Source organism: Panthera onca, chromosome B2 (genome assembly GCF_046562875.1).
Source record: "Panthera onca isolate mPanOnc1 chromosome B2, mPanOnc1 haplotype 2, whole genome shotgun sequence".
NCBI classification, from domain to species: Eukaryota; Metazoa; Chordata; class Mammalia; order Carnivora; family Felidae; genus Panthera; species Panthera onca.
Window position 1 is genome coordinate 112,467,207 of NC_138343.1, and position 14,067 is coordinate 112,481,273.

At 39.4% G+C, this 14,067-nt stretch overlaps 1 long non-coding RNA gene across 3 annotated transcripts in view; it reads right to left on the minus strand.

The window, feature by feature from the left end:
• The window catches only part of LOC132667611 (uncharacterized), a 247,883-nt gene that overhangs the window by 22,864 nt on the left and 210,952 nt on the right, over positions 1 to 14,067 (minus strand). Inside the window, exons 7-8 of one of the 3 annotated variants that reach the window (XR_013555751.2) lie at positions 7,221 to 7,361; positions 5,502 to 5,661 (exon numbers count right to left, since the gene is read on the minus strand). The exons of 1 other annotated variant lie outside the window; for it this stretch is intronic. This is a non-coding gene — a long non-coding RNA (uncharacterized LOC132667611). Of the gene's footprint in view, positions 1 to 227; positions 468 to 5,501; positions 5,662 to 7,220; positions 7,362 to 14,067 lie in introns of those variants that run through there. One more of the 3 variants, XR_013555754.2, reaches the window with a different exon arrangement.

Here is a 14,067-nt window from a genome sequence, read left to right on the forward strand (position 1 = left end):
TCCCTCTTCTCTTGAATAAACCCTGATTATTACAATTATCATGTGTCTTATAATTAGACATTGTTTCTATTAATTCAAATCATGTATTTAAATGAAGCACCTAGTGAAGTGATGCATTGGGATCAATAGCTTTTTGCCTCTTGCAGTTTCCCCACTTGTCCACTAGGTTTGCTGGGGAGCAGCTGATTCAAACCGACTTTATTGGACTCCGTGTTCATGTTTATTTTACAGTGTTTATCTTTATTCCCAATTATTCTAACCCACTGAAAGAAAGCAAGGCCCTTAATAAAATGGAGCATGCAGTTTCAATTTTCACATGAGTCACACTTGCGAGTAGTGCGTTCTTTTGTCTTGGGCTCAGCGCGTGGGGCAAATCAAAAGAGGATGGGAAGAGTTTTGTGCCTGGACACAGCTGGAGCACTGTGTTAAGTTGATGGTATCGAAGAATCTGAAGCTTTTCTTCTGGTCTGTGTAGGGAATAAAATTAGTAAGAATCATTTTACACCCGTGGGAGGGATTTACTGGTTTATAAATATGATAAACCTTTCTTAGTATTAGTGCTTTGAACTTGCTGAGCGCCTTTCAGCGGTGGATTCCAAAGCACTTCTCTGACAGTAAGCCCCAGGACCCTCAGGATGGAGGCATTATTTCCATTTTAGAGTTAGGGAAATAAATGCAAGGAGTGACTTGCTCGAGAACACAGAGTAAGTCCTCTTCATGCTTATACCTCAAGAACTCAGACCAAATCTAACCTCTAGGCTACTCTTGCCCCCACATAATTATTTTGTAAAAGGAAAACAATGATTTCAAATGTATATTGAGTTAAGCATAAGCATACATCCCTTTCCACCTGTTTTAACACGTTTTTGAAGTTTTGCTTATTTTTACATTGGCAGGATTTTCAGATGATTAGCTCTGAGTGTCTTTTGTTTAAAGTGTCTCATATGAAGGATGAGAGAGACTGGATGATCAAGGATCTTTCCACTGTTTAGTAACTAGCTCATGTTCAGTCGAGCTGTGTGGTGACCAATAGGGACTATTCCAATTCTTTTTCTTTTAAGTTTATTTATTTATTTTCATAGAGACAAAGATAGGGCAAGTGGGGGAGGGGCAGAGAGAGAGGGAGAGAGAATCCCAAGCAGACTCTGCACTGTCAGTGCAGAGTCTGATGCAGAGCTCAAACTCAGGAAACCATGAGATCATGATCTAAGCCGAACCCAAAAGTCAGATGCTTAACCAGCTGAGCCACCCAGGCACCCTAGGACTATTCTAGTTCTGAGAGAGGTGATCTATTGTTCATCTTAACCTAGTCTTGGAGGCAGGGCATAGTTCCAAAATGAAAAATGGCAGAATTTATATGCGGTTATTTGGGTTCTATACACAAGAGTCCTATTGAAAACCTATGGACATGGATGCAAAAGTACAGAAGGGAGTAGTCTTAGAAACAGAAAATGAACAAAAATGTAGAACAAGTCCTAAAGAGCAGTAGAGAAAGCAATAGAAGGAGCACTAGACAAAGCCAGAGATTGAGAAATGAAAAGTAGCATCAACAAGGCTGATACCACCAGTGCTAACCTGCAAACAGATTTCAGGAGAGGCATATGACTTGACCTCACTGGACCAAGAGGATCAAAGGAAACAGGCAACCAGTATTAAGGAATAGGCAAGTAGGAAGACAGTTTTATCACACTAATGTCCTAGAGAATAAGATAAAACAAAATATATCCCTAGTTCCTAGTTGGAAATTTGCGTCTATTTAATTGTCTAGTATAGGTGCAACAGATCAAAAAGTAACTGTAAATCATCACCAATATAAAGGTCAACATTTAAACTATTAAGACTGTAAATGGGGTAATAACTGAACATCATTACCCATGCAGGGCACTACACTAATACAGGCTTTTCTAATACCCTTACCCCACCCCCAAATGCACAAAAGCTTTTCGAGGCAACATATAGCTTCCATCCAATCCTTATTTAAGGGAAGCATCAGCTTCAGCAGCCAACAGGTTGCTCCCTATTTCTTCCTTCCTTCCTCTCAGCTTGTAAGATCTGGAAACAGGAAGTGATATTTACTCCTTGGTCTCAATAGAATAACGATGGACACTATGAATGTACGCGACTCTAAATATTGACCACAGCAGGGAAACGTTCTCATGGGAATATTTATAAAGCTTGTGATCTTAATTTTTGAATATCCATGTGATGTTTCTTGTGATTTTTAAAGAATTAAGCACGAATTGACATTTCAGTGAAAGGAGAAATAAGCCCTACAGAACCAGAAGAATCCACATGAGCCTTGTCTTGAGAGGATGATATTGTAAAAAACGGTATCATCAGGAATATGTTAGTAATTGTTCATTCCTTCTCATAAATATAAAAGCCAGAAGAGAAGCACTCAAAATTACAACTTAAGAACTGTTTCGAACAAGGTAGCTTGTCATTTGTTTTTGCATAGCTGTGTAGTTACATAGTGAACAGAGCAGATTCTGGGCAGATCCCCAGGCCTGACCTGGCATTTATCGAGCCCAGTATTCATGTAACTGATCCCAGCATTCATGTAACACAGTCGTGTGCTTGTACAGTTTTACATGAGTACACATGAGTGGGCCTGAATTTTTTAAAGGAACATTTAAGCACCATTACATTCCTAATCAATGGCACATTTAGAAGTAAAAATATTTTCAGAGAAGGCAGGAGAAGCTATATTCTGACTCTACACAAAAACGAGTTAACCTGAGTACACGAGTTACAACACCAGTGCTATCAAGAGTCAGCCTGATATCCAGCATATTGAACATGCATGCCATTTCTATTCTTTTTTCGAATAAAATTCAGATCAAACATTTGAAGCTTCCTGAATCATTTTCCAGAATTCTTCTAATATCTGACATACCGCCTGGCCTAGAGTCAGTAATAAATACTTGTTGAGTGGGTAACAGACTCTAGTTTGAAAATTCACTGGCATAATAGAGCAAAGGTCTTTTCAAGACCCCTTGTCCTCTCCAGGGGAGATAGAAAGAAAACCAAGCCATTCTGCAGTTACCTACCTCTGGTACTTAACCAACCACTTTCAAAGCTTATTTCTCATGCCTCCTTTTACAATGGAGGTTTTTACATGAGTACCTGCAGGTCTGTAAGGGAGATGTTATTATCCTAGCATCATAGCTCAAAAATCAAAACAAAATAATATTTACTAGGGTCTATTAATGAGTGAAGTGTGGAACTGAGATTCAGAACCTGGGCCATGGGATCTCTAAACCCACTTCTGTCTTTGGCGTTCTCTACCTCTCCCTCAATTTCCTGCCTCTGTCACATGCTGAAAGCACTACATATAATTTAAAGCCTACTTGGGCTTTGGGGTTAGTCAGAGAAAGCCATTGAGTCTCATAGTCTCACTTGTTCACACATAAAAGACTTGAGATAATAATATTTCATAAATATATAAACTGTATATATAAATATATATATTTAAATATGTGTATTAAATATATAAATATTTTATATATTTAAATATATATATAAATATATAAACTAAACTATACATAAACTGTATGATAAAAAAGTATAAACACAGAACATATCCACACATCCTATGTATAGAGTAAGTTTCTTAAAGTTTGGCATAAAGTACATTTCTTACTGTTTCAGGGCATTTCACAGTGAGAGCTTTCTTATTCAGAAATGAACATTTGATTCTTTCCTCTGTTTAAAGAAATTTTTTTGAATGTTTTCTTCCTCTAGATATTGGAGAGTGTACTAACCAAATAAACATATAGAATATTAAAATTTCCCTGCTGATAATTTTGCTAAAATACTGAAAAATCATTTCTTGCATAAACAAGACTAGACACAATAGTCAAGGATCAGGGTTTCTCGGCACACAAAGTAGGCTTTGTTCAGTGGATGTTTTCCTTGGTTTTTTTTTCCTTGATAGAGTGCTAACAAAAGTATAACTTTCCCACTTTGTTGCAGAGATGGGGGATTGAAGTCTAGTAAGGGCAACTTTGTGCCTTATCTAAGCCTCTCATGGTGGGTCACTTAAGAGGGAAAGACCCCATTCATAGGTCCCTGGACAGGAAAGAGGGCCCACAGTGGGGACAAGGAGCAGTTCTGTGCTTAAAGGGATCTTGCAGATTTGCATAACGGAAGATGTTTATCCCTGTTTATGGCATATCCCTTCTCCCTTTATATTTCCCATGGTTGATGTTACTTTTTATAGCATATCTGCCTGTTTGAGAAGGAGAGTGCGAGTTCCATGCCTTGGAAAGCAAAGAAGAAGGGACAGAAACCTTCAGTAACACTGTCTGCTGGAGGGTGTCTGGCTTTAGGAATTTACAAAGAAGATGAAGTGTGTGTGTGTGTGTGTGTGTGTGTGTGTGTGTGTGTGTGTGTATTCACTGAAACACATATATATGGTATATACGATGTGGGAGCTTTTCAAATGGATAACTTAAATGAAAGAATCAAAAGCTTTTCTTTATATACACTTGCAACTTCTTTAGTATATTGCATACATTGTCAAATTAATATCAATTATTAATAATTAGATTCAAAATTATATTCTAATGTCATTTTTTGTGGAATAGTAAATTGGGAGGATCCCACTGTCTTTGAGTTTTAAACATACCTATGGAAAATACCAAAATTCCTGTGATGTACTTTTACTTTTATCATTGACATTATGATTTTAGTAAGAAAAGAAAGGAAACTTCCAAGGAGAGTTTAATTTTAAAGAGGATGCAGGGTATCTTTTAGAAAGATTTTCTTAATCATCTGGATTAATCCCGACTTTCAACTCCAGATAAGAAATAGGATATCCCATAAGGAGGATTTGCAGCATGTAGGGAATTTTTTGCCAACCAGGAAAGGCTCCCAGGGTCTCAGTTATTAAAGTTAAATTTATTGGTGATTATGTCTATTTCCTGTATAAATGAAACTTCAAAACAAACACTTAAAAAAGCCAAAAGAAGTCAACTAAATGGCATGGTTTTTACAAGTATGAAAGAAGTGGACATTTTCAAAGGGCCTCACGGCTTGGCAGATTGAATAAAATGAATGTGAGAGCTTACTGTTAAACCCCAACAAATGCTGACACAGTTGTAGCCCCCCCACCACCCCCACACACTGTTCACAAGAAATAATAGAAAAACTGCCCAGAGATACACAGCTTTAATCCCATCAAGGGGCTCTTGTGACATTGTAAACCAAGTAACTAGAGTTTGAGTAGATGAGGCTGTCCCTAGACCTTCTGGATGGGATTAATTCCATGTAATTCTCTACAGCCTTTTCTAATTGGTTAAGATGTGTGAGATGCCATGCGTAATGGAATCACTTAGCCATCTGCCTCTCACACAGGCCACTTCAAATGGGGGAAAAAAATTATTGTGAGAAGCCAGCAATTGACTCTATCTTGTAGGAATATAGTACTTACTCTTCAGCCAGACATTATGACAAATCAAAACAATGAACACGAATGTTGCTGCACCAGCAATGCCAACCTTGATAGAAGGCACAATTGTATTATAAATGAGCCTGGATGCTGCAGAGCCAGGTGTCTCAATCTGCATGTGGAGTTTTACGTTTTGGTAAAAGCAAATACCAAGCCTTATGCCAGTACACACACTGGTTTTGTATAAAACAGATCTTCAAGAAGTTAAGCTGTAACAAAAATAACATACATCAGATGGAACACTTGCCCAGCACTTGTCTGTCCTTGTCATCCACTAAAATACTTCACTTATTTGGCCAAGTTAGAAAATAATAAAATCATCAATATACGATGAAGGTCACACAATTAGCCAGTTAGTTGAACTTTTTTTTATTTTTCACCTTGTTTGTTACAGTGCTATATAAATACAACCTGAACCCACAAGCCATTATAATCGTAAACACAAGCAAAAGCATGTTCCAGTATTACACAATGACCATGGGCCCACTTAAGGCTTGTTCATTATTAAGCTGGATACATCTAAATGAACACTGGACACCTATATGCAGTTGAGACCGGGCATGTATCCATGTGCCTCTAAATCAGTGATTTTACACATATGTGTTTATAATGCGCAGAGACTTCAACACAATCTTGGTGGCTTGGGAGACATGCCCATAGAGATCTACACTTTTGAGAGAGCTAAGTGAAGTTAATTATTTGAGTGCTTGTATTCATTAGATGTGATGATTGGAAAAGGTGTGGGAGAAAGTGTGGTTTTCTTGGTAAATAGGATTGGAGGTTACAGAAAAAAAAAATAAGAGTACATAATAAGACAAGGTGATAAAGCAGGCTTAATTTTTGTAGTCAACTATAAGGGACATCGTAATTCGTAAAAATTAGACTTCTAGAATGAATATATTTAAGAGCAATATATTTTTCACGTATGTTACTTGAGCCACCTCCATCTGAATTATTCAGTGTCCTTATTAAAAATGACCCCCCAATACCTTTTTCACCTGCCATCCTCTTTGCCTGATTGACTCCAAGTAATCCTTGTTACATGCTGGACTTTCCCCTAAACTCATAACTGCTTTAGAATGAGGGTTGTGCTTCATTGATATCTCCAGAGCTTAGCACAGAGTCTAAGAGATATCCATGTTGAATAAATTAATGCTGATTTTAAGAAAGTGGAATTTCATACGATTTCACAACTAAGTCTGAAATAGTTAATATCAGGTGTTCGTATCAGATGGGTCTGAGAATAATATGCTGCTGTAGGGCCTGAGCACCTGAGCCAATGCCCACACCCTATTCATAGACAAGAGAAAGGAAGCAAACGTGTATCAGGCACTAAGTGCTTGGAATGATGATGGCGGCCTCAAAGAGTGTGTCATGTGAGCCTCACAATCCCAGTAGGAGGAAGAAATTGCCACACATTATAGAGCTAAGGTAGTAGAAGCTCAAGGAGGTTAGGCTACATATTCAATTTCTCAGAGCTACAAAGTAGCCAAAGAAGGATTGACTGCACCCCAAGGATCCTCTGTCCATTGTTGCAAGTTGGGTTCAAGTGGATTTCACCCACACCTAAAATATCTGATTTATCTTGGACCTCCCCCTGCTAGAAATTAAGAAAATTCTCAACTCAGGACAGTTGATTCTATACTCCATCTCCTGGGTTTTACAATTAGGTCAAGCAGATTTTCAAAAGTATTTATTTCCAAAGCATCACCTTAGGGCGGATGGGAAGAGACCCCCTTACTCCCTGGCTCTCATTCATCCCACTTACTTGCAGTTGGGCTCCAACCAGGATACCAAAGGGCCACAGGGTCACCCCAGAGTTCTAAGCTTCAGGCAGATGGCTCCTCAAGTGTAAGGCAGAACCTAGATCTGCACACAGGCTGGAGTTTATGGTCAAGGGTCTGTTGCTCTGTAAGGGAACAAAGAAACCATTAAAGCAGCCCTGGGCCATTTTCCAAGAGATTTGGAGGGGGGAGAAAAAGTTAGTGGTTATAAGCAGAAGAAAAGTGAAATTTATATTTTCTAGAGATTTATGTATGTGTGAAATATATATGTATACATGTATGAATGTTTAATTCCAGGGACCCAATACAGAACAAAAGAAAGTCTCTTTGAAATAGGTTTCCTTTTCTTGTTTAAAACTCCCTGTTTGATGAGCATGTAGCTTAATAATCCATTTATAGTTGACACGTGTGCTGCTATTTGAGCGGTCTTAACATATTCACAGTTAAGATCCTTCAGGGTCCAAAACAGAAAAGCACCACAGCAGCCCAGAAAATGCATTCAAACTCATCTCATTTCCTTAACAAGTGGTCTTTCAGGTAAGATCACACTTGAAGAAATGCCATTACAAGAAAAGAGGAAAAGAATAGAGAAAAGTTTTTATATTCCTTTTAGATTACATCTTTTCCCTTACCTTATGAAAATAAAAGTATTTTAAAAGAATTCTAGTTATAAGAGGAAGCAGCTTCAATCTGAATTAATATTGGCAATTGGCAATGTCTCTTGAATTATTCCTAAGTGTTTCTTTAAAAATTGGGATTTTTTTCTTTTTGCTTTTTTTCTTCATATTTTAGCCCTCAGGAAGTAAGTACTTCTATGGTTCAACTTTCTAGTTGTCAGGAACATATGTATACCAAAATATGTGACTCACTCCACTTACCAATTTTTCCCCACATTTTCTTTCTTTTTATTATACATGCTTTTTTTTTTTTAAAGCTTTCCAACTATATTTACATAACATTTAGGGGAGCAGCAGGCAATTGTAGGGTATGGGGAAATATACCAAATTTTGTAGTGTATTAACAGGGATTTCCTCTGCCAAAAAAAACTCTGACACCATTCATTGGTGTGTTGTTGGCTCAAGCGGGCAAGACAGATGGATCCGCCCTTTCACTTCAAAGGAGAAATCTTTTTTGGATTAATAAACAACTGACCTATAAGAAGCACTTTTCCATCCCTAACAATCCACCATCCTCTATAAAATTCACAGTCTCCTTGCAAAAACCAGCTTCAGTGTCATAGAAGCATTATAAACCACAGTGTTTTCCTAATCCAGCATTGCTCACCAAAATCAGGGCTTATGGAGATATTTTTGGTAAACTTTGTCTGCCTCCATCCTAAGAAGGCTATATTAAACAACACCCAGAATTGCCCAAGGAACAAAACCCCCAGCGGGGCCATGGGATTGTTTCCAGGTCAAGCATGCAGTACTGGCTTCCCCTTACTCATCTCCTCACCTCAGAGAGGAGGTGCCTGTATCCATCATAAGTGGACGTGGCAATGTCCCTCTTCCTTGCATTGACTATAGAACTGACAAATTCCCCCCCAGTTCCCTCTGCCTGGAATGCTTTTCTTTCACTTCAGTCATGCTGCTGCCCAAATGTCATTCAGTTACCAGAAGGCCTTCCCTGACCACCCTATGTAAGTTAACCCACCACCACCATCTCTCTCAACATCTTACCCTGCATGAATCTGCCTCCTAACCCTGACTCACTACATTTATTTGTTGGCTGCTTCTCCCCAGTTAGAATATCAGCTCCTTGGGGACAGGACTCTGAGTTTTTTGTTTGGTGCCGCACTCCTAAGGCCTGGAACAATGCCAGGACATTATTAAATTATAAATAAAAATTATTTTAAATATAAATTAATTATATAAGTTATAATTCAATCACAAATTTAAAAAGACACCTCCCTGAGATATTTGTCTTATGAACCAACCAATGATGGTAAGACATCTTTGCCTAGAGTTTCAGAAAGGTTTCTGGCCATTTTTTGACTTTTCATGGTGTAGTGCCCTCATTTTTGTGTGTGGCCCAGAGGCAAGGTGTTAGTTACACCACAGGACCTGGGGACCTTCCTTCAGGCTGTGGAAAAGTCTAGGGTTGGTAAGTGATGGGTTTTCCCCACAGACTGTGGCCTGATCACAGTTTAAGGTCTTAGTCTGCATTCAAAGACTTCTATAGAATAGCCTTCCACTGTTTTCCAGCCTTCCCTCTTGGGGTAAACATATATAGTCTTACCGACAGTGAGCTATTTTCTACCAGATGTGCTCACCCCACCACTGTGCCCTATTAATAATATTTTATTTGCCCCCAAACTGTTCTTTCTACCATTCCCAGTCTCCTTGGCACTTCTTGCCATCACCACACACCTCAATTTCATCTCATCCACACTCAAAGCCTTGTCTAGGAATCGTGACTTCCTTGAGGCTCTTCTTCACATGCCCACCATCACTATCACCGCCATTGGTCTGGCTGGAAGAAGCCACTTCCTCTCTGCTCTCACTGATTTAGATCCACATCTCCCTGATTGTGCAATAACAATCTTTACTGTGTATTGGGAGGCTTTGATTGTTTTTATTGTTGTTTGCTTATTTGATTTTTTGTATGAGTCTTAGCTTTGCAAATTAGGCTAAGAAGGAGTTCCCCTTGTTTTTATTAATCTGCCTCCACCCACTTCAAATGTGCAAAGCATTCCTAGTCCACAGTGATTATCAACTGCAGAGCACAAATCCTGAGGTGGGGACAGTGAGTGTCTGAGTCTATTGTGGGGAAGAATATATCCAGGCTGAAAGAGTACCCCACCTCTTGCTACGCAAATCCACAATTTCCAACGTTCCAAATAACCTCTCCAACACATGAGATTTGCCATATTAGACTGGAAGCAGCATGTGTATTATTCACCATTGCATCTCCTACACTGTCTAGCACAATGGCTTGAACTTTTTTTTTAATGTTTATTTATTTTTGAGAAAGAGAGAGAGAGAGAGAGTAGGGGAAGGGCAGAGGGAGAGAGGAGAGGGAGACAAAGAATCTAAAGCGGCTCCAGGCTCTGAGCTGTCAGCATAGAGCCTGAAACAGGCTCGAACTCACAGACTGCTAGATCATGACCTGAGCTGAAGTTGGTTGCTCAATTGACTGAGCCACCCAGGTGCCCCACAATGCCTTGAACTTATTGCGTGCAGAAAAAAATGCCTGGGGAATGAATGAATGCACTCCTGGAAAATCTTTCTGTTCCCTTGTAGTTAGCACCTCCTTGATCCCAGGTTTAAAGCACACATCCTTAAGGCAGGTTATAAAACATCTTCATCTTTAATCCTTATCCCCCTGCACAGCCCCCACCCCCTCTGACCGAGCATTTATCTCAGGGCACAAAATGCCATTTGCGTGCTGATCAAAGGCTGTGGGAATGGGGGCATGAGCAGAATGGCAGCTGCACTCAGATCCTGCCCACACCCTTCCTGTTTGCGGCAGCCCACCCCAGGGGCTATTATGTTTGCAGAAGGCTAAGCCCAGCCCCTCCTTCCCTGGTCCTTACAGACACTCTGTGGGGCTGAAGTGGCAGCCCCTTGCTCATGGAGCCTGTTTTCAGCATTTCATTGTCCCTATGCAAGGCGCAGATAGCAGCCCAGACGCTCCTTTCCCCTTTCCTGGGACACTGATAAGGCAATGAAAACAGTTCTCTATTTTCCTGCACAAAAGCTAACTTAGAAGAATGGGGTGGAGCATAAGTGATAACCAGCCAGAATTTGTTGCTTTGTGAAAAGAAATGTGGCAGGGAGGGACAAGGGAAGACTGAAAGCTTTGAGTTTCTGCTCTGGGTTGTAAAAGTCAGCCACCATTCAACAACAATGTCCCCTTTCCAGCCTTATAGCCTCATTTCACTTCTGTAATGGAAAACGCTGCCCTCAGGTCAGAGGACCACAAGTGTCTCCTCCTGAGGGTGGCTGGGCCACCTGGGAGGCTCTCATGTGACCCACTTAACCACAGTGTAGCTTAGGGGTTGGAATTAAGGGAGAGGGGAGAAGACAAGAATGCCTTCCTGTACATTTAACCCATTCCAACCGAATTTCTTACCCTTTTGAACCCACCAGCTTGGTCAATTTCAGCTCAAGATGTGTGTGTTTGTGTGTGTGTGCATGTGTGTGCGTGTGTGTGTGTGTGTGTGTGTGTGTGTGTGTGTGTGTGTTTATGTGGGGAACTTCATCAACTCCACATGATCTTGGTTTATCCCAAGTGTCTCTGGTCAGGGACTCTTTAAATAAACAACACAGCCTGGAGTTTCCAAGTTATTTTGCAAGAGAAATCCTTCAAAGATGTAGTTGGTGTTTGGTGACCATGGAGGCAAAGAAATGCCATAAAGAAATAGAAGATTACTATTTCCATCTGGAACTGAAGAAAAAAAAAAACTGAAATTAAGGAGAGAAATGAGATTTTACCAAAATGTTTCCTGGTGGGAGCTCACTGCCCTGAGGCAGGCACTGGTATCCCTCTGCCACCACTTGCTGTGGAACGTGGTGTAATTAACAGAAACTGCAGTCCTCCTTTTGTTTATCAGAAAAATAAGGTAGTTTCCCTGAGGCCAATTCAAGGAAATTAATTGGTCTGGGGTAGAGTCCCAATATTGCCATTGTTTTTGAAAGCAACCAAGATGGTTCTAACGCACAATCAGGGTAGAAAATCGGTTAACAAGACAATCTCTAAGGCATCTGCTGGTTCTAAAATGTTACATTTCCATAGTTCAGGGTCCAAGTTTCTCCATTTTTTTTTTTATAATTTAGATGTAATTGACATACAATGTATTAGATTCAAGTGTACAACATAATGATTCAATATTTGTGTATATCACAAAAATAATCACAGTAAGTCTGGTTAACATCCATCTCTGTTAATCTTTCTCTCATTTACCTAAAGACTTGATTCACAGCTCCTTACTAGCCTCCACATCATTCTGAAATTGATGGAGAAAGAAATTCAGCAAGTGGCCAACTGTTACTTTTCCCACTCTGCGACATAAATGCAGGTAATTGAGCGTTGCTCAACACCTAGGGACCAACTTTCACAAGGCGTGTAAGTTTGGAGGGCTCTGGGAGGATTAAAGCAGGTGCATATTCATGAGCTGAACCTACCCAAGAAAAACAAAGAACTCCACTGAAATAGCAGCCATGAGGAAAAGAGAACACAGCAGTCAAACAACCCTACTAGGCAGTTTAGACTCTTACTCATTTTCATCGTGAACAAGGCTGTATGGAGCCAACGCAATCCCATTAGTCACTGACTGGGATGTGCCTCTTTCACTTTCTTTGAGAAAACACTTGACTATTTTTACAAATCTCACTCTCTGCTTCCTAAATAGCAATATAAATCATTCTTATTGTCCCTCTGTTCCCTTTTCTGCCTCCTTGCATCAAACTCCCTAAAATGAGTTTCCAGAATCTATAGTCCTGTTTTAACTCCAGACTTGCTCATCTTCCCCCTAGGGAGGCTGTTCCTCCAGTGAGTTGTGTTGGAGGGTGTGGGGAGGGTCTTGGTGACAACTGCCTAAGGCACGACCAGCAAATCTCAAGTGATTTTAAAATCAAGTGTGCAGCTGCATAAATACAAAAGGAACAGGCAGCATAAAATTAAGTAAAACGCCAAATATCTCATACAAATGGAATAGTTACACAATAAATGCAAAAAATAAATATGATTATGTTAACTTAGATCTTTAGAATAAAATCTCAGGAATTGGAAACGATTCTATTAGCCATATAGGCAAATTCCCAAAGGATGCTCTCTTCAGCATCCTCAGCGTACAGCCATCGGGGATCTGACCAAACATCCAGTGATGGGCTTTACTTTCTCACAAGGCCTCCCATTCCAGTTTGAATCCATTTTAATTAAAATCCAGTTGAAGTCAAATATTCAATTAGAAGCACTGCGAGTAATAGCACAGCTCTAAAGTAAACATCAGCTCATGGATAAAAGGAAAAGCACAAATTGGGAAGTTTGTAGAGTAGAATGGGTCGCAATGGTCTGAGATGTTTATTTATAATTTTCCCTTAGAATCACTTTTTTTTTTTTTTTGAGAGTGAGAATGTGTGTGAGTGGGGTAGGACAGAAGGGGGAGAGCGAGAGAGAGAAAGAGAGAATCTTAAACAGGCTCTATGCTCAGTGTGGAGCCCCAGGATCATGGCCTGAGCCAAAATCAAGAGCCCAATGCTCAACCCATGGAGCCACTCAGGTGCTCCCCCCCTTAGAATCACTTCTAAGTTACACATTCACATGGCCTTTGCATGTCCCCATCCAGAGAATGAATATTTTCATTCAGCAGCTTCTGCTGTTAGATAAAAAAAAAAAAAAAAAAAAAAAAAAAATGATGGAAATAAAATATTTTGAAGTAAAAAAAAAAAATTGATGCAAACCTCTTGTTAAAGTGAGATTTTTTTTTAAATAAGGAATTTGTTTTTTGAAGCTCCAACTATTTGGTAAAAATTATCTCCTCTTTGTATTCTAGTTATTTAAATGTTATGGGTAAGTTGGAAGTATCATAATTATCTCAGTTCCTCTCAAATTCTGTAGGAAAACTGATGTAAATATGTATAGTGATTATACAAATACCACTGAGTATCCATTCAGATCTGATCCTTAAAAACAAAGTTTTAACCAAGATACTCTAAATAAGTAATGTAGATGAAGAAAGATGAAGACTAATTGAGGGGATAAAATTTGCTCTCTGGGATTAATTCCATATTTAAATGCATGGATTTTATTCCTTCAACCAGAAAATCTCGCTTTTTTGGCTTGTTGTATTAATCAAGATAAAGATATCCCATCACATATTGTGTTCCG